General features: G+C 40.2%; 1 long non-coding RNA gene across 2 annotated transcripts in view; it reads right to left on the bottom strand.

Moving 5' to 3' along the window:
* Nucleotides 1-1,155: 1,155 nt before the first annotated feature.
* LOC143338216 (uncharacterized) overlaps nucleotides 1,156-19,199 on the bottom strand; it is a 37,060-nt gene continuing 19,016 nt past the window's right edge. Inside the window, exons 4-7 of one of the 2 annotated variants that reach the window (XR_013079231.1) lie at nucleotides 3,097-3,158; nucleotides 2,854-2,964; nucleotides 2,137-2,267; nucleotides 1,156-1,270 (exon numbers count right to left, since the gene is read on the bottom strand). This is a non-coding gene — a long non-coding RNA (uncharacterized LOC143338216). Of the gene's footprint in view, nucleotides 1,271-2,136; nucleotides 2,268-2,853; nucleotides 3,159-19,199 lie in introns of both variants that reach the window. The other variant, XR_013079230.1, reaches the window with a different exon arrangement.

The raw sequence follows: 19,199 nt of genomic DNA, 5'->3' as shown, positions 1-19,199 counted from the left end.
ACTGTTCAAACCTGCAGAACTTTATATTAAATTCTAGCAGAGATCCTGAAGTTTCCAAAGATAGCAGACATGTCAGGTCGAATTTTGGGCCATTGACATCTGGAATCTAATTTGATGGAATGGTGTAGCTATAAAAAACATGGAGTCTTGGGTTTGAATATTTCACTTAAAGGGCAACTCAGAGGGAGCTGCATGATGTTTGATAAACTGCCTCAGGTGATGTCACTTGAGTCAGCGTCTGTTGGGGCTGAAGACTACAAGTTTAAAAATGAAGTGAGCGTATGGGACCTCTGTAGGCTGCTCCTCATCTCTGCTTCAGGCTATCAACTCAAGGCTACATTAGCTGCTACTAGCATAACACACCTGAATCTCCAACCAAACGGCATTGTGGGAAATGTAGGCAGCAGGTTTTGCATAGGATGAAGGATGTGTGTAATAAAAACAGAATGTATCTCTGGCTCTGTTGCATCAATTTTGACGAGAAGATCAATACAACTCTCATGTAACGAGTGATGTGTTGTGGTATGGAGCTACAGCAAGGAGACAGTTATCGTAGCTTAGCATAAAGACTGGAAACAGGGGGAAGCAGGTAGCCTGGCTCTGTCCAAAAGGTAGAGTAAATCTGTGCAGGCTACAAGCACGTCTAAAGCTCACTACTTTACACGTTACATCTCATTTGTCAAATTCATACAAAAACCAAAGTGGAAAAACAACAGGTTGTGTTTTAATTAGGAGCAGCACTATTTCTTGGCTGAGCAAAAGTAGGCCACGAGCAGTCAAAGCCTGGATGGAGCTAATCTCACTATCTAAGATAACTGTCTCCTGGCTTAGCTCGATATTTAACAAACAGATATGAGCGTGGTATTCCCCTGGCAAGAGAGCAAAAAAGCGTATTTCCAAAAAATGTCAAACTACTCATTGAAGGGGAAACAAAAGGAGAAATATGGATTTTAGGGGTGTATGGGTGCTTGTCTCAGCTATTTAAAAGGCATTCAGGTATATCTCTAAGACACACAGAGCGTAAGGCGGATAAAACATAAACATGTGGAAGCCTGTATACTGCAGCAGTTGCCTGCCAGTCATTATTCAGCTCATATTTCACTTAATATAGCTCCCTTTACAGTATATTAGCAGCTTGTGGTTTGAGGACACATACGTTCATGAGGCTTTGAAGGGCAGAAACATTCTTGTCTCTGATGTGTGCTAAGCTGTTTGGTTCAGCTTGTACCCCCTCTGGCCTGTAATTAGTCGGAATCTGGTAGAGTCCTCACTACAAAACACAGAAAAGAGAAATCAGCTCTCATTTCTCACACTCCTAATGAACCATACCTTGCATGTGAAGAAGAAGGAGAAGCGGAGTGGAACATGAAAAGCCTAAACCAGACGGATGGCTTGTCATACGCAAGTTTGAACCGAAACCTTGATAATACATAGCAGGCCTATCTTCAGTCCACTGCAATACATGCTGAAGACACTCCAGAGAGTAAAAGCAAATATGCTTACTCAGTTTCCCTGGATTCCCTCTGAAGTGCTCCTCGGTGTTTGCTGCCAAACGAACAGCATGATTTTGTCATTATTCCTTATCCTTGTTTTCCCCTTCTCCTTTTTTTCCCCCTCACTTTATGGCACACTGAAAGCCTGGTTGCTGTGATATGCTGCTTTGTTTATGTGTCATCTAAACTTGCTTAAGTAAATGCATCATCGCTATGCGTTCAGTGAACCTCATGGGAAATACTTGTAAATGTCCCAGAAGGTGCAGTGACATCAAAGAAAGAGTATATTTGTGGGTGAAGTACACAGGAGAAGCAGAAAGCACAAGAGGGAGAGAGTTTGGATACAGAATGTCACAAACATCTGTTCCCCAATGATGCAACTGCATCATGCTTGCAGCTTAATGCAGTTGAAGCTTTATGGTTTCAAGAAACGGACCAAAGCCTTCACCTCGAGTTTGCACATTAAGATCAAGCGTGGACTTGTTGCACTCAAACCTGAAAAAGGACTCATCCTTTAAAAGTGCACATGAATCATCACCAATACAGAAGTGTGCTCCCTTTACACACCCTTTCCTACCCGGTGAGGAAAGCCCTTTGTGTAGTTCTATTGATGTATAGCACGCAGCTATGCATCTACACGCACCAAACAAGTGTGACACCATCGTCACATGGCGTGATGCCCAGTAATTCCAGATCCTTGCTCCTGCGTCGGTGCCAAAAAGAAGACTCCCCACGCCTTGATCTGGTCTGAGTCAGCAGAGCGGGGATGGTGCCCTGCAGATTTAGACCATGTTTGTGTGAGCGGGGCAGAGCAGACATGGAAGGGGGGTTGGAGACAAAATTGAATACACAAGAAACACAAGAACTGAGCTATGGTTTAGGCAACTTTAATGACATAGTATGTGAAAAGGTATTTAAGAGGTAATTACATAATCACAGAAAAGCATGGGGTTCAGTTCTATTGTACTACAACACAACAGAAGTGACTTAAACAGTCTTCCATATTACTAAAAATGTAAATAGTCTGCTTCGCTTTGTCATGCTGAGCAAAAATATGAAATCATCACTTCCAGATTATTTACAGGTAAAAATCTGACATCAAGTGAAATAGAATCCATTGTTTTATATTTAATAGGAGGGTTTTATGTATCAGCAGCTTTGGGAAGGTTAGTTTTGAAATCTAATAAGTTACAAGTGTTAGTCTGTTAAAAATGTAACAAGTAATGTAACAATTCAATGAAGCAATGTAACTTATTACATTTGATTACTTTTCTAGCAGATTCTTTTAACTGGAAAATAAAGCTTGATAAGGCAGGAGGTACTCTATTTTATGTGACTGATTGAGGATTTATTAACTTACCTTACCTGTTTCCTCCCAGATGTTTCCTCACTCCTCACTGTTAAATTTCCACCACTGAAAGGCATTCTGGCCACCCGTGGACGTGGACTAGACCAATGCGGATTGTTTTGACTGGTGGATGTGAGGCGGTGCAAATTCATACAAGCCAACCAATCAAAAGCAGCATTCAATATCTGAGCCCATACTGCCTTATGAATGGAGTTTGTCTAGATGTAGAGACGGCACCTTGTGAGCCATCCTAACCTTGATGGTGTCCCAGCGGCTTTGCTGACCCACGCTGTCTGGAAATCTGCCAGAAGACATTCCTGCAGTTGAAAAGATGCAAAGCAACAGAATGAATGTTACATTCTCCATAAAGGATTTTTACAGAAAAGAATATATCCAGATGTAACCCCTTTGTCATCACCCACATTTTGATCAATCACTTAAATGTTTCTCATTACTTTTATTTTGTGATTGAATGACACAACACCTTTACATTTAACTCATTACTCCCCAAACTTGTGCATCAGAGATCGAAAGCTTCACCCAGAACAGACATTAACAGAGCTGAATTTGATTAAATACTCCTGGTTAAATATCACATATAAGTAGGACCCATTCAAATTTATGTCACCTAACAAAAGACCTTGTCTCTGACATAAGTGCTTGGACCTCACTTCATTTCTCTCCCTTCGTGGAGGTTGGAAACATTGACACTATCATAATTTTATTGCAGTATTTATTGCGCCCGCTGAGACACGCATTACATGTCGCCTGTGTTTTAGGGCTCCAAATTTGTTACTCGGCTCACTTTAAACAGCTGCTCAGGCTCTCGTGGGCAACGCAAGGCTGATGTATTTCATGGGATGTTTCAAAGCATCATTTGGAGATATGAAATTTTATATCAGTCATATTCTGGAACTGCTGGTGGAAAATGACTTCTCAGGGTGTGCTATTGGGTTCATTTGTAATTTATGGACATATTGAGTGGATAACACTTCAGCTGCTCCCTGTGTTTATTGACGAATGTGTGGAAACTGTAGAGTCGATCAGTGAAGCGGTGTGTCTACACAGTGAGCATCTGAAATTATCTGCACATAAATTGAAAAAAAAAAGACACTTCGACAAGCTGTAAGCAGCCATAGAGTCAAATTCATCATTTCCTATTTTACAATGTGAGATTAGCCCAAATACACAAGTAATGACATATAAACCTTGTTCTTATTAAAACATTTCAGCTTATATTTCTGAAACTTCTCATAAAAATCTTGTGTAAGTAATCTAAAATTGCATGAATGTACATGTATTAAATATTATAATATTTGCTTATTAGTACCTAGTAGAGTGGACTTCCTGTAGTCTCCATTGTTTGCCTTGCAACCTCACAGTAGGAAGTTACTGCACCCAGCGAAGACGTTTAGAGGCAGGCTAGCGGTTAGCCCAGTCTAGCTAACTGTTGGAGATGTCGGAGTTGTATCGATCTTTTTTTCAAAATTTTTCAAAATTTCCAATTTTTCATGCCCGTCATGTCTACTAAAAAAAGATATATCTCCATCTTGGTGATTCTGAGTTTGAATTTTTGTGAAAAACTGAAGGATTATGTGACTTTCACAGGTTGAGAAAATTCTCCTACCTCTTAATCTGTATAGACTATTTTAAACCGTCCCGGATTAGCTGGATAATGCATAGTCACAAAGCTGAAAACAGGCTGTTTTTCTGAGCTCATGAAAAGTTGACTTTTTAGAGACACATGGTTCTCACAGAACAGTGACACCACAAACATATGATGATCTTATAAAATATGATGCATTACTGTAGATTAAACTAACCAACAGTGTATAAAGTACTTAAACTGAGCTCAACCTTAAACAACAACAGCAGTAAAAGGCAACATGTCTTATAACCGACAAAAGCACTAAAGCACACCAACTGAATGGCTCTGAATTTTGTTATTCTAAAGGAAAAAAACATATTTTGCAAAAGGTTTACTATTAGTTAGACATTTAGTCTTGCTTAAATTGTCCTTGTAGAAACCGTCATCACTGACAGCATGATGTTTCAGTTATCCGCTCTAAAGCTGTAACATACCGTAGATAATATAGCAGGTGAACTTAAATATTTGGGAAGGTGTAATGAAGAGCATCTGAGGAACATGACCTTTAATTTTATCCAAATGTTAAACACAATATCAGAGGAGATCAGAGCTGAAAAGGTGTTTTTGTAACATTACAACATACAGTATGAAGGTAATAGGTATTTCAATGATGTGCAAATGTTTGTGGTGTACTGGAGTTCGGCCACATCCCTAACCTGATTTGTCATTTGGCTGCATATTTTATGTTTTGTATCATGTTGCTGCTCTGTAATGCATCCAAGTGTCTGAGGTCAGAGCTGTTTGTTAGTCCGCAGAGGAAGAGAGAGAGAGAGAGAGAGAGAGAGAGAGAGAGAGAGAGAGAGAGAGGGAGGGAGGTGGGGATGATTGTGGACAAGAGGAGAGAGAGAAGCAGATGCTCCCTCAGGAGGAGGGTTGAGCTGCCCACCTCCTCTCTCCCTCCCCTCCCTTTTAATTCTAAGAGCATATGGACACTACAGAAAGACCACAGGACAGGACACATGCAGGATAGGACAAACAAAGAGAAAGCAAAGGGGGGGGTGGAGGAAAAAGTGAGAAAAAGAAAAATCCGTAGAGGCAAGGAGAGAGAAAGAGGTGTGAGAGGGGCCGCATGTTTTAAGTAAACATGTTTTTTTTCTGAAATTAGAGCTGGAACGAGCGTGAACGATGGAAAATAGTGAGCATAGCATTGCGCATGAGGCAGCAGGCAGCTCGCCTGCTGAGGCGGGGTGCAGCGAGGATATCCTTGACTCAGTTTGCACCCTTTTCTGGCTTGAATCGAATCACTGTCAAACTGCAGAAATCCTGTGAGGCTTATCAGTTTAATGAAACCATGTGCTTTGAGTGCATGAATATTTAATTTATGGTGACAGTTACTGTGTCAGTGAGAGGTCTTGAAGTGTAGTTTGCAGATTAACTTTCTCGAGGAGATATCGAAAATCATTCTAGATCAAATTTTCGGTGTTGTATTGCCTGTGCAAGTCATCTCTCATAAAGCAGCTTCCTGTTTCAGGATATCTCTTGTAAGATATCACCTTGCTTCCAAAATGGACATGCAACTGCAACACCTGCTGCAGCTGGAGATACTGTGCAGAGGTGCTAGATGGATTCATAAATTATTACTTAATAAATCCGTCATCATAAGTGCCTCTAAAGCCATATAAATAAACAAGACATTACATGAGAATATATTAGATAATATGTCAATAAGACAGCTGGAGCGGTTGATGAAGTCAGCTGTTTCCCACTGTTTCCAGTTGTTGTGCCAAGCTCTGCAAACACATCCTGGAGGTATCACTCAGTCAGACCTGCAGGCATTAAAATGTTACTGATAATCCTGACAGAAAGCAGTATTTATCCAATTTTCCTTTCAATCCGAAATATCTCACTTTTATGCTTAATGAAATAACCATGGTCATAAAAAAAAGGCAACACTAAAGTCACCCCCTGTGTTATATTTGGTGTGAGGTCATTCCCTGAGTGCATTGCCCTGACAGTCACCCTTAGTTTGCTTACCAAACTCTGCAGGAAGTTTGGAGTCATAAAATCCAGCTAAAGGTTTATTTAATTTTATCACAATAATCAATTAAGGTTTTATTACCTGGCAGGGGAATAAAAGGGAATATATATTTTTTTTAGCACCAGGATGTAATGAAAAGCATATTACAGCTTAGGAACATATGTTATGTTTGTTTTCCTCTCTTCATGGCACCTTGTAAAACTGTCTGTTGCTTCTTTTTATGTCGCCTTTCTTTCAGGTAAATAACTCCAACAACATTTGCACCTACACATACATTCTTCAAGGTGTTAATGCAACACAGTTTTCTTGTCAGTGTTTTGTTAAGTTTTGGTATTTGAGCCAAGAAAACAAACAGGGGCGATGCCGTATTGTAGTTCCAGTGTTCATGAGAATGTCATGATCTTCCCAATTTTGCATTATTGTAACTGCAGGGTTTTTTCTGGACCACACGGACAGTGTTTTTTAGGAGAATACATGACCCTAACTGACTGTTCAACAGTGCACAGAGTGTTGTCGATGTTGCTAGATTAGTCTGATTTAAGACTCCTTCGACGAGATGGAAATAAGGTCTCCAGAACACTCACGTCAAAAGCGAGTTTATGAATGTAAAAGTATTGATTAATAACACCCAAGGATGCTTTTTGTCTGAATTTTAACTTTAAATGTTGTATTTTTAGTCATTTAAGTTACAAATAAGTTGAAACCAAGTTTTCAGGGGCTTTAAAGGCCCCTAAAAAAAACCCTACTCTCTCAATCAGCTTCTTAATACGACTCCTACATTTTTCTGCCAGAGATTGAACAGTTTTGGTTATTTCAGATGAGAGATCTCTATCTGTGTTGTTTTGACTGTGCTCTCCACACTGGTTTAAAGCTGGCAGGACTCAGCAGGAAAAACGCAATAACACGGCCAATCAGGATTCAGCAAATTTGAATCAAAATCTGATGAAAGTTGGCGGGTTGTTTGATGGAGGTGAAAGGACTTTCTCAATCCGGACTTTTGCAGTTGCTCATTACACCCCAGATGTTGCCTCATGTGGTACTGATGAGCTCATTTCATTGGCCAAATGACAATTCAAGCTCCTTTTCACTCACAACAGTATCTCAAGTGATTGCCTCAGGTCAGTATAAGTATTATTTGTCAGATGAGACATTTTAACCTTTGACCTTGGCGAGAAATATCATAAGAGGAGCATGCATTCATTTCACAAGAGGTATGGCTCCTCTGAGCTGCCTCAAGGTGACGCACGGAGCCAAGAATGTGCTGATTTCAGATGTGGCGAATGGCAACCGTGATGATTGTCAAATCGTTGCAGTGGTGTTATTGAAACCATGTTTCACTCAGTAGGAGAGACTCGATCCATTTTTAAGAAGGCCAGTGAACCACAGCAAAAGTAACAGTGAATAATTAGTAGATCTGAGAGCTGATTTAAAAGCTCGCGATGAGTTAGCTCAACACTTGGATCAGGCAACAGTGGCATATGATCACAGAATGATTGATTCCGCCGATGATTAGTTGTGCAATTTCGGCTTTTGATCATGTTTTTTGCATTGAATCACTGCATTTTACACTGTAAATCTTACATAGAGCAGGATATGATCTCTGGAATTCGGTTTCCTGTTGAAATGCTGACGTTGGTCTGACACGACTCCTGAGAAATCCAATGAAAAGACTGCTACTTCGGAAACTAAATCAGCTTTAATCTTTAAAGCACACAGACGATGGAGGGTTGAGCAATATAGTGACACTGCACATTAAGATAATGCAACGTTAAAACAATGCAACTGCGAACCCATCTGAGACTTTATTTTGGCTTACCATTATATTTGTGCTGTCTGGAGTTCGGTATTTAACCAGGATTAATAGCAAGAGTTTGTCAAATTCCTGTGGTAAAACCCCCCAGAGGAAATCAGTTGTTTGCAAAGGCTAATTCATTTAGCAAGTAAAAGACATTACGTCTGTTGTAGTATAACTGGCTTAGATGAAGCGGATTGCTCTGAAATTATTGCAACTTATTAGGAATCAGGAATGTTCCCCTCGAAAGGCAATAAATCATTTTCACAATCTTACTGGACAACTTATTTTAGAAAAGTCACAATGAATCTTTGTTATATCAACATTGTTGCACAGTTTCAAAGGATTCCTCAGGGAACGGTCTGACTGGCCACCATCAATCTTTCTGTGTCGAGGGGGAAAAATTGGAGGTGGTTAGCACATTATATCATTATAGTAATCATAACTTCACTTAGGCAGTGTTTGTGGGTAAACTCAGTGATCCTATAAAAGTCTTTTCAATAGCAATCTTAAACATAATGTGAGATAATGCTGGCTAAAGTATTACTCAATCTATAATGTTCTGCTATTATTAATTCTATTCTAATTACTGTTATATCTGGCAGAACATCGACGTGTCGTCCAATATATGTAAATGTCAGTTACACAAGTAAATCTGGACACAACAATGTCAACTTGCATAATAGTCTTGATTTGTACATATGATTATGTTCAAATCAATTATGTTTATGAATGCATATGTAGTTGTGTTTGTGTGTGTGTGTGTGTGTGTGTGCGTGCGCGCGTGTGTGTGTGTGTGCGCGCGTGTAGTTTATAGCTTGTTTAACTGTAATGAAGTCCTGATCTCATTGTGAGCCTCTGCCATCAGTATGTGAAATGTGTGTTTACTCAAGCATCGAGCTGCTTTTCCTCCCTGGCCCGAATCCATCGAATCATCTTCGACTTGATACCATTCTGGGGTTTTAGATAGTGTTTAACTGTTGCAGCACATCATCAGTCACAGCACCATTTATTGTCAACAGAACAACAATGTGTTGAGATGTTTTTATGCAGCTGCCAAGCAAGCAGTTTTCTTGCTGCCATTGAACCATTGACACTAGTTTTTCTGTGTTTATTTTCCACAAAAATGGACTTAAAGTCTTATTAAGTATAAAAATGTGCATGTTAGCCATATTCAGTTAAGGTGTGTACATTGCCAATTTTAATTTTAGTAGTTGGGTGAATTCAGTCTCCTGTGTCAGTGTTAAAGTTTTCCAGCTCACTGAATGTGAACATGAAGACGAGATTACAGCTTCTACTCCTCCAGAGTCCAGTTTTTTTTTAGTGCAATTGAATGAGCAAGAGTCTAAAGTCATACTAAAGCTGTACTTTTGCACAGCTGTGCTTTGAGCTAAATGCTAACAACAGTGATGCAAACATCCTGTGTTACTAGCTTGTATATACCATGTTCACCATCTTAGTTTAGTATGTCTAAAATTTGTTAATTGGCACTTAACACAAACTACAGCTAAGCCTGAAGCTTTCCAGATATTTGGTCATAAAACAGAATACTGGAAACTTTGACCTGATGATGGTACTATAAAACTAAACATGTTTGTGACAGAGCTGGATATAGTTTTAGTGGAAAGTGTTAATTATGTTTGTTTGGATTCAAGGTCATTAATAATCAGATAGCGTATTATCATTTCCAGCTGTATAGCACAATACAATAAAAAAGAAAAACACATTTTCGGTTCAATATGTTGTCGTCGGACCCAGATTTGGCTGTTTGCTCCATCCTAACTAGTGGATGAACTGCAGTAATGATATGCACATGGTCCAACAAAGTGAAATGAGCACAACTCTTAAATTCAGTCTGCATGTTGTCGACATAAATCATGCGAAGATTACTTTCCAAAAACTAGATATAGTGTTATGCTTAAGAAAAGGATTATGGTTTGGCATGTACAACAGTTTGGTTCTTGATTATGGTTGAAACTGAGAAACGTAAGTGAGGATATGTTTTTTTTTTTTATTTTAAAGAAAGAAATGTGTTTCCTTAAGAGTGAAACTTCATGCACAGTAGAAAACTCCTCGATATGAGCTGGGAATTAAACCCAGGTCAGCTGAGTTTAAGGCTGTATCCATCCATCCACCAGCAAGACCACAACACCCTCCACTTTCCACCGCGTTAGTTCAATGTGAAAACCACAGGCTGTGTCCTTCACCTAATCCTCATGTGGTGGGAAAAGTGTCTCACTTTTCATGACTATATTTGTGTTTTAAAACTTTTCCTGAACATTTTGGGAGAGCATTGATGGATATGAGATGTTCAAATGAAGCTGCATACGTGAAGACATTTATTAGTGTTGAAAACTTTTCGATTCGACTCAAGACGAGCTCTGATTGCAAAATTAAACCCCCTTTCCCAACTTTTCTCTGTGTCTCTCTCTTCCAACAGTGCTGACAGAGTTCCTAATTAGAGCCAGATATGAGCTGCCACATTCTTCTCAATGGTTTACTGAGCGCTGATGTCAGAGATACAGCGGAGGTGAAAGTTGAAGCCAATGATTCAGTTTAGTTAGACTATGAAAAAGTTAACAGGATAATATGGCTTTAACTCTTATTCCTTATTTGCTTTTGTCAGTCTGCTGGACTTTGCATGGAGTTTAAAAAGTCAGTGTAGATCTAAATAGCCACTCACTCATTTAGATTCATCGTTTTGACCAGAAACTTAATAAAAATCCAATTAACATTCAGCCTTTTAGTGTTTAAACACTTTCAGCCCAACTGGAATCAATCAGCTTGAAACAATTACATGCAACTCGCTGGTTTACATAGTGGACTCGCCAAGACTTTTACAATGTGTTCCTTCAATTTAAATACAGTATTTCTACACTGCCCACTTTATCAGCATCTTTAAATATGGTTTTATGGTTTGTTTATAATGATATTTCACACTTAGGACAGAAAGATCTTGAGATTGAAGCTTCTCTGAGCCCGGTGACATAAATACTGAAAGATCAGAGCGAGAGAAAACTGATAGAGAAAGATATCCAACTTAAAGTGATTAGCCTTCGTGCAAAAACAGGATTGTATTAACCGAGTGTCGTCTTTTGGCCACACGTGGTTTACATTATGGAGAGGTCAGGGGTCATCGTACATCTTAATCAGCTAATAACAAGTATCAGCATGAACTCTCACCTTCATCATCTTCAGCCTGTCGCTCTGAACGCAGGGACTGGCTCTCAAAAGCCAGTCTCATTAAATTGTGCTCCACTGAAGTTCATTTTCACATTTGCACCATCATCCTTTTGCCTTACATCTGTTTCCTTTACTTTGCTGGTCCAAATACATCCCTTTAACTGTTAAGTTCGCTCCTTGTGTATAGTCTTCCACTGTATCGACATTAAAGTTTTGCATGTGAGGCTACGGAAATATCAAAAAAGAAGAATTCATTTGTTCCTTAGCTGGATTTCTGTGAAGAGGTCAAAAATAGAGGCTCACAGAAAATACATGTGATGCACTTGTGAAAGGACCGAGCAAACATGACACCCTCAGGAGACATAAGCCCGACAGACCCCCCAGACATCTGTGTGTTCAGCAAATGTGATTAGGGGTCAATTAGGGGAGGAACATTTTGACACATGTCTTATATTTGGAGTGAGAAGAATGAGATATCAGCTGTGCGAGATGGTGGAGGTTATATAGATGGTATTCAGCACGCCGCTGATATTAAAGAGTCCATAAGGTGCATTTAAGTTTGTGGTAAAACGTAGTGTCACATTCAAACTGAAATATATCTCCGCTTTGATTGCACTGCTTTCGTGAACAGCCTGACTTTTAGCGCCGTTTCTATTGCTGGAATAAAAACAGTGTTTAATGCATGCAAGTTTCTCAGTCAACAGCTTTTCACACTCTCATTGTTTGGAGCAAAGTTATGTCAGAACAACTGTGCTTTTGATCCAGTGCAGGACCAGGCTTTCATTTTCTTTGGGAAACAGTCCAGAGCATAGCACATTCTGGTGAGAAAGTACACTTACAAGACTGACATGACCTCACATTTCTACATGCGTACATAAAGTCGGTAATATGTCGAGGTTTCCTACGTCACTGGATAGCTCTGTGAAACCACTTAAGCAGAGCTGGAAGTCTTGTTTTGGTAAACACTCCTCTAGAAACCACCCCGATCAGAATGTGGCTCTCCGGCCGATGCCAGAATTAATATGCGGTTAATGACATGGTTTGGCAAGCTGCCCTGCGCTATTGATCCAGTGTGGATTCTTCCAGTCCACTTTATTACCCTAATGTAAAACATTCACCACCGATGATTTCTGCTGTCCAACTCAGCTGGATACTGTACAGTATATGCAGTATTTTCCCTTTGGCAGCCTCAGGGTTCTCTCGCAAAAACAGAATATTTGAGATGATCAGATTTACATTCTTTTGTCCTTTACACCCTTAAGTGGGTTAAAGGACACCGGCTAAGAGCTTGGTGCTGTGAATGCTATAAGATATGCAACGTCTCCAGAAGTAACAGTTTTATTAGATTTCTGTCAGTCAGGTAAGCAAAAAGACAAACATAGTGAATACAAAACTGTTTATGTCTCACATTACGTGCCTGGCTAAGACTGCTTTGCTTTTGTGAAAATGAACTATACATGACAACATCTGGAGGCGATCGATGCTGAATGGCAGCATGATGTTAGCACTAATGCCTGACGGCTAGCACGATTGAAAGACGGTCCCTAAAAGCAGCATGGGCTGCTCCAAATGAAGCAATTAATCCAGGGGTAGAGAGCTGGGATGCTGTCAGAAGCTTTGAGGTTAAGGCTCATCCATCCGTCTCTGTCTGTCCGTCTGTCTCTCATTCTCTGTCTCTGTGTCCCTGGGATGGGCTCCAGGTGTGTTGTAACTCTGTGGTTGTTTCCAGGGTATACACTCACTGCACAGGCGCCAGAGTGCCGCGGTTCCTCACGAGAAGTTTTCATGAACAGTTGGTTTGGATGAGCCAGTGACAAAGTCACGCAGTAACACAGTCTTAGTCAAATGTCATTAAGGCAGCTTTGGGCAGAGCTATTCAGACTCATGCCGAGCTCATCAGTTTGACTGAGTCCAGCCGTGTGAAATAGGCGGTGAACGATTGAACTCTTCTTTCAAATTCCGGTCACTGAATGACAGTTACATGATGTGATCCAGCAGCGCTCTCATTAGCAGAGAAAAGCTTTAACTTTTGAGAAGATCACCGCACTCATGACAGATTGTTAAAGTTCCAGACGACTGGAAAATCAAATATGGAGAAATGGGGGTTCTCCACACTTTGGTCAGATTTAAACATATAATGATAAAGCCCAAGCACCCTCATCATCCTCATGTTGTAGTCTGATGACATCAAATGAGGCACACAAGTATGCACATTTGAACTGATGTTCCAAACGGTTCTTCACAAAGTCCAAAAACTTAGGAAAATACAGATACAAGTCGCAGAGACTGAAGATAAAACAGACATGCTCCTAATAAACAGTCTGTGTGGCCTGTTAAAGTTTATTCCTCTCTGCCATCTCCATTGTTGTTCAAAAAACACTAAAAACACACACTTGAGCCACACCACTGCACTGGGTCACATCGTCCTTCTTTACAATGAACGTGACCAGGGGCGTCATGCAAAACAAAATCCTGGGGGACACAGTAGGAGCGGAGGACATGGGGCTCCTCCCCCAGAAAAGATTAAATAATGATGCAATTTTCTGCAACTTGACATATATGTTCTAAGACTAGGGGAGGATTATTTTAAAACTTCACCAAAACTGTTTTTGCAGCTCAGTAATCTTCCACTTTATGTCAGGGTAAATACTGCACTGAAGCATGTTATGGTTATTGAACATGTCACTCACTTCTACACTAGCTTCTACACTGCTGCCCAGGGCCTGAAAAAGTGACCACAAGGGGTTTTGACCAAATGTCCACATGTGACGAGGTGAGAGGGGTTTCCCACTGATGAAAGAACTGCAGTATTTATGTATTTGCAGTATTACAAATTGAGTGTCTGTGGTGACATTCCTGGATCAAATCCTGCATTAAGTTACTGCTAAAGCAAACTGAACCTCTCTGACTGCTGCAGCTTCACATGAAAAGCATTTAACTGGCCTCACATGAAATGCACTGTTTTTGTCAACTGTCATTTTTGCCATTTTTTGCCAATCAGCTGATCATCACCAGACACAGTGAGCCGTTAGATGAAGAGCTGCAAACAACTGGCTGCACACCTCCAACTTTCTCGCACTTTTCACTGTCCGACTCACGTCATGTGCAGCCGAAAATCACATGACAGAATGATGGAAAAAGGCCAATTATTGTCTGACTTCAGTTGGCTGCACTGTAAACAAATACACCAGTTCCTCTTACGCCGTAGTTTCAAAGTAGCTCTTTGAGGAGTGTTTTGACCTGCAGTACCACCAGTTACCACACGTATCGTCAGTCAACTATGACTGAAATCTTAAGGACTGCAACTTGACGTCTTTTTCATATGTTCCTTCTTCTTGGTAAATGTACCCTATCTTTGTCATTTTAAGAAAGCCCTGTTGTCGCCACTGAAAAATACCATATTTGTCATAAGATATCCTAAAAGATAAATACCAATATCTCCAAAAAGACTCGCCTTTCATTTCCTCCCTTTTTGCACTCTCATTTTCCTAAATTCACCTATCCAGTCCCCTTTTTGCACCTGTCATCATATTTTTGCTCCACTTTTCCTGTCTTGCCTCACCATGTGTTGCCTCACCCTACTGTACCACTCCCTGTCCTGTCCCATCCCATCCCATCCTGTCTTGTCACACCTCGCATTTCCCTGTCATACCACCCCATCCTGTCCTGTCCAATCCTCCAATCCCTTCCATGCCATCTTATTCCTTTGCTCAGATTATTGCCTCCAACGTGTTTGTCTTCCCCGTCTCTCCCTTGCCTCGCATTCCTCTCTCCTTTTCCTCTTAAATAAACGCTGTCACTGTAATATTGACCTTGCGGTTGAAATATTGACAAACACGATGCGAATCTGCCCAGAAAGCACTTTATAAACAGGACGAAGTAGCCAAAGAAACCCAAGCTCCGTCTGGCTCAGATTGTTTGAATTAGAGCAATTGCGTCTTTTAGCCTCCCCTCTGCTCCCTCTGCACACACACATACATACACATACACACACACACACACACACACATACTGACATTTGCAAAGGCTGAAGGAATTGTTACAATCCAGCTGCCTCCCATCCCAGGCTCGTCCACCACTGCCAAGGGATGATGATGCTGATGATGAAGTTGCACTGGACAGCATGCCAACATTGGTCCCATGATGACATCACAGGCTGATGTCATGCAGACGGGTGTGGTGATTGGACAGGCAGCTGAGAAGGGTTATGTGTATTATGTGTGTGTGTGTGTGTGTGTGTGTGTGCGCACATGTTAGGGCAGGGTGAAAGTATGCAGTGTCCTCTGGGGTTCTCTGCAGTCAGTCAGAGTTTTGGATGGACACTCACTATTGCGTTTTTGTACTGGAGGAGGAAAAGATTGAGGAAGAGAAGTAGAGGAGGAGGAGGAAGAGCAGGGGGGGAAGAAGAAGAAAGAAGAAAAGCAAGTAAAGTGATGAAAAGGTGGAAATGATGAAAGAGGGAGAGAAATATAAGAAACAAGAAGAGGAACAGCCTTTGAGCTAAATGCTACAGTCAGGATGCTAACATGTCCACAGTGACAATACTAACATGCCGATGTTTAGCAGATTTACTGTGTCCAACATGTTAGGCATATAAGAATACAAACATTTGCTAATTGGCATAATATAGGAAGTACAACAGGGGGGCTTAGTTTTGCAGGTATTGGAAGATTACAATTTTGATCTTATGATGGTGCTATATGGAAAGTAAAGTGATCACCAAAGTTATTGCAATTCAACCTGAGGTGAACATAGATGTGCATCACAAATTTCATGGCAATGCATCCAGGAGTTTAGTGGAGACATTTCACTCAAAACCACAGATGCCAACTTCGTGGTGGCATTACAGGAAAGGTCAGAGGATCTCAAGTCATTAGGTTTCAACCCCTGACGACCATGAATGTCTGTACCAAATTTGGTCCAATCCATCCTGTAAGCACTGAGACACACCGGTACAATAAAAGCCAGAAGGTCACAAAAGGACTCATCCTCTTTGGACCATTAATGTATGTAACAAATTTCATGGAAATCCATACGAGTTGTTGAGATATTTCACTTTGTTTCAGACAGGACTGACCAATTTTCAGACCAAACTAAAGCTGTAAGCGTGGCTAAAAATGGAAATATAATAGAGCATGAAATACAACTGGAAACAGAAGTCCCTCTGTTACAGTTAGCGAAGTTGAGTGCAGGTATAATGTACGTGAAATGTGTGTCTGTATGAAGGTCACAGGAAACCTTTGAACAAGCTCTCTTATCTCCCGTGTCTCCCTTCGTGGACCCCAGAGGATGGGAGGTTTTCCCTCAAGCTTGTTTTTTTCCTTTCGCTAAAGGTAAACCCAGTTTCATTTCTTGGACTTTGGCTGGCCTCCTTGTGGCAGTAAATTGCACCACAAACCTCCCACGCAGTCCACAAGCGATAAGAGCATATCAGCAGTTGTGTTGTTCAGAATCTGATGTTGTCACAACAGTGGAAGAGACACACGGTTATACACTGACGCCATATGTAGTTAAATATATTGCTACAGGTAGGATCCAGGGAAATAGTAACAGTAGACAACCAGGTAGACAAACTTGTTTCCTCAAAATAGAAGGAAGGACAATGAGTCTTTATCAGATAGCAGGCTGGCGATGAGTCATGTGTGGGTGAAAGTAGGCCAGTCTGAGAATGAGACACAGGTATTCAGGTGTGGGATGTAACTATGGAGTTCAGCCACAGACCACAACCTCACCCTTGTATTTGTACATTGCAGACTACGTATAGATACGTGTGCGTAGCTGTGTGAGCTTTCACGTACAAATAGCATCTACAAATAGCAGAAATCAGGAACACATGCAGAGGATGTAAGATAAGAGCATGTTGTAAGACCAGTTAGTCCAGGAGACATTTATTTATCAATGGTCTGGTCTGGTATTTGATGTATAGACAAAACTTGACTATGGTAGACCTGTTTTCACTTGGCAGAGCTGAAACTAGCTGCCAAGCTGTGCAATAATTTTACTTGATTTTATTTATTCTTGAAAACAGTGATGATATATTTCTTTTTTAATACATATATAGTTTAAGCAATGTTTTTATTGACGGTCTTTAAGTGGGAAAAGAGGTCGTTAAAAACTGAAAACAGCTTTATTTTGAGGCTTAACAAGTTGCAAAATATGGAGTAAATGACAAAAACAGATTACAGCAATAACTGAAAAGATGAAGTCTGAAGCAAAGGCTTTATAGTTTGATTATAGACATACGTGTGTGTTTGTTTGTGTGTCAGCTGACATGTACTTTAGAAGAATGTGGGGCTTTTGTCAAACTAACCAAAAAGGGATCAAACAAGCCAAACAAAAATCATGAAGCAGTGTGAGATTTTTGCAGTGAAACGATATAAATATATTTTATATCTTAAAACCTACAGCTGCTGAGCTGAGAGTACCATGACTGTGCCTTACATAATTCAGGGTTTGTTTTGCTGCTATGACGCAACTTCAAATATGCCCCCACAAACCAAGGAGGTTAGTTTATAGACATGTAATTTACTTTTATAAGCCCAGCTTTAGTAGTTGGGAGTCGAAGATGAAGAAAGAAAACTAACTTTGCCAATGTTTGCATGGTCCACTTGAGCAACGCTCCTCAGCAAAGTGATAAATGTGTGTCTTCGCACTTTAAAAACCTTTCTGAATTTATTCTCTAAATTAGATGTATGGTATTAGTTAACACAGAAACTGACACACTGGGGTAAACATAAAGACTTACTGATACAGTGCAGTTTGCAAGTATTTGGATAGTGATATGACTTTAATTGTTTTGGCTCAACTCCATGGGATATGAAATGAAACAATGACTGAAAGGTTAAAGTGCAAAATTTCAGTGTTAAGGGTGTAAAAGGTGCTCACATTCATATTCAATGAACACTGTAGGTGTATTTACATACACCCCTTTAGGGGGATCGTATCAACAAAAAGGCTACAATTTCAGCACAGTTTATCTGATGTGGATGTAAACCAGCCCTCAAATTAAAGCTGAAAGTCAGCACTTTAACCTCATAGTTATTATTTCATTTCAAATCTAATGTGCTGGAGCACTGAGCCAAAATTACTGTCCAAATACTTACAGACTTCACTGTACAACCCAACTGAGGGACTACCCAACTATGGGAGATTTTGATCTACATATAAGACGGCATTCTCCACCACAATCATTAAACACAACTAAATTAATACTGTTAGAGACTTTTATGCAATGAAGAAATATAAGTAATCAATATGTTGTAATATTTAATTTGCTATGGATCACAGTTCAGTAGTTTCAGTGTGGGATGCTTAATATGGAGCAATAACAACCTCAGTCAGCTCCTGCTTCTGATTGGTTAACATTTTGGGTAATTTAGGTGAAACCATGGAGCATGGAGAGCGCATAAGTCTTTGACTGTGCTTGCCATGTTTAGCATGTTTTATGTGTTGGGTTACCGTGTTTAATTTTTGTATTTTTGAAGATGACTACATGAACTTTGTAGTTGAAGCACAAGTCAAATACAAAAGGCACATGCTAATCGCTCTCCTCAACAATCATTACATATAAGTTGAAAGTCTGAGAACATGCACAGTATCTGTGACACTGAGAGGAAAAGTTTGACATTTTGGGAAATACAACTATTCACTTTCTTGCCAAGAGATAAGAACCCCATAAATTCCTAAAAATTAAGATATGATAAGATTTTAACATACTACCCATACATATGCTGCATGACTGGGGGGTGAAGGGGTGA

Source organism: Chaetodon auriga, chromosome 19, assembly GCF_051107435.1.
Source record: "Chaetodon auriga isolate fChaAug3 chromosome 19, fChaAug3.hap1, whole genome shotgun sequence".
NCBI classification, from domain to species: Eukaryota; Metazoa; Chordata; class Actinopteri; order Chaetodontiformes; family Chaetodontidae; genus Chaetodon; species Chaetodon auriga.
Note: the sequence above shows the minus strand (reverse complement) of the source record. Positions and strands in the feature narration are given on the sequence as shown.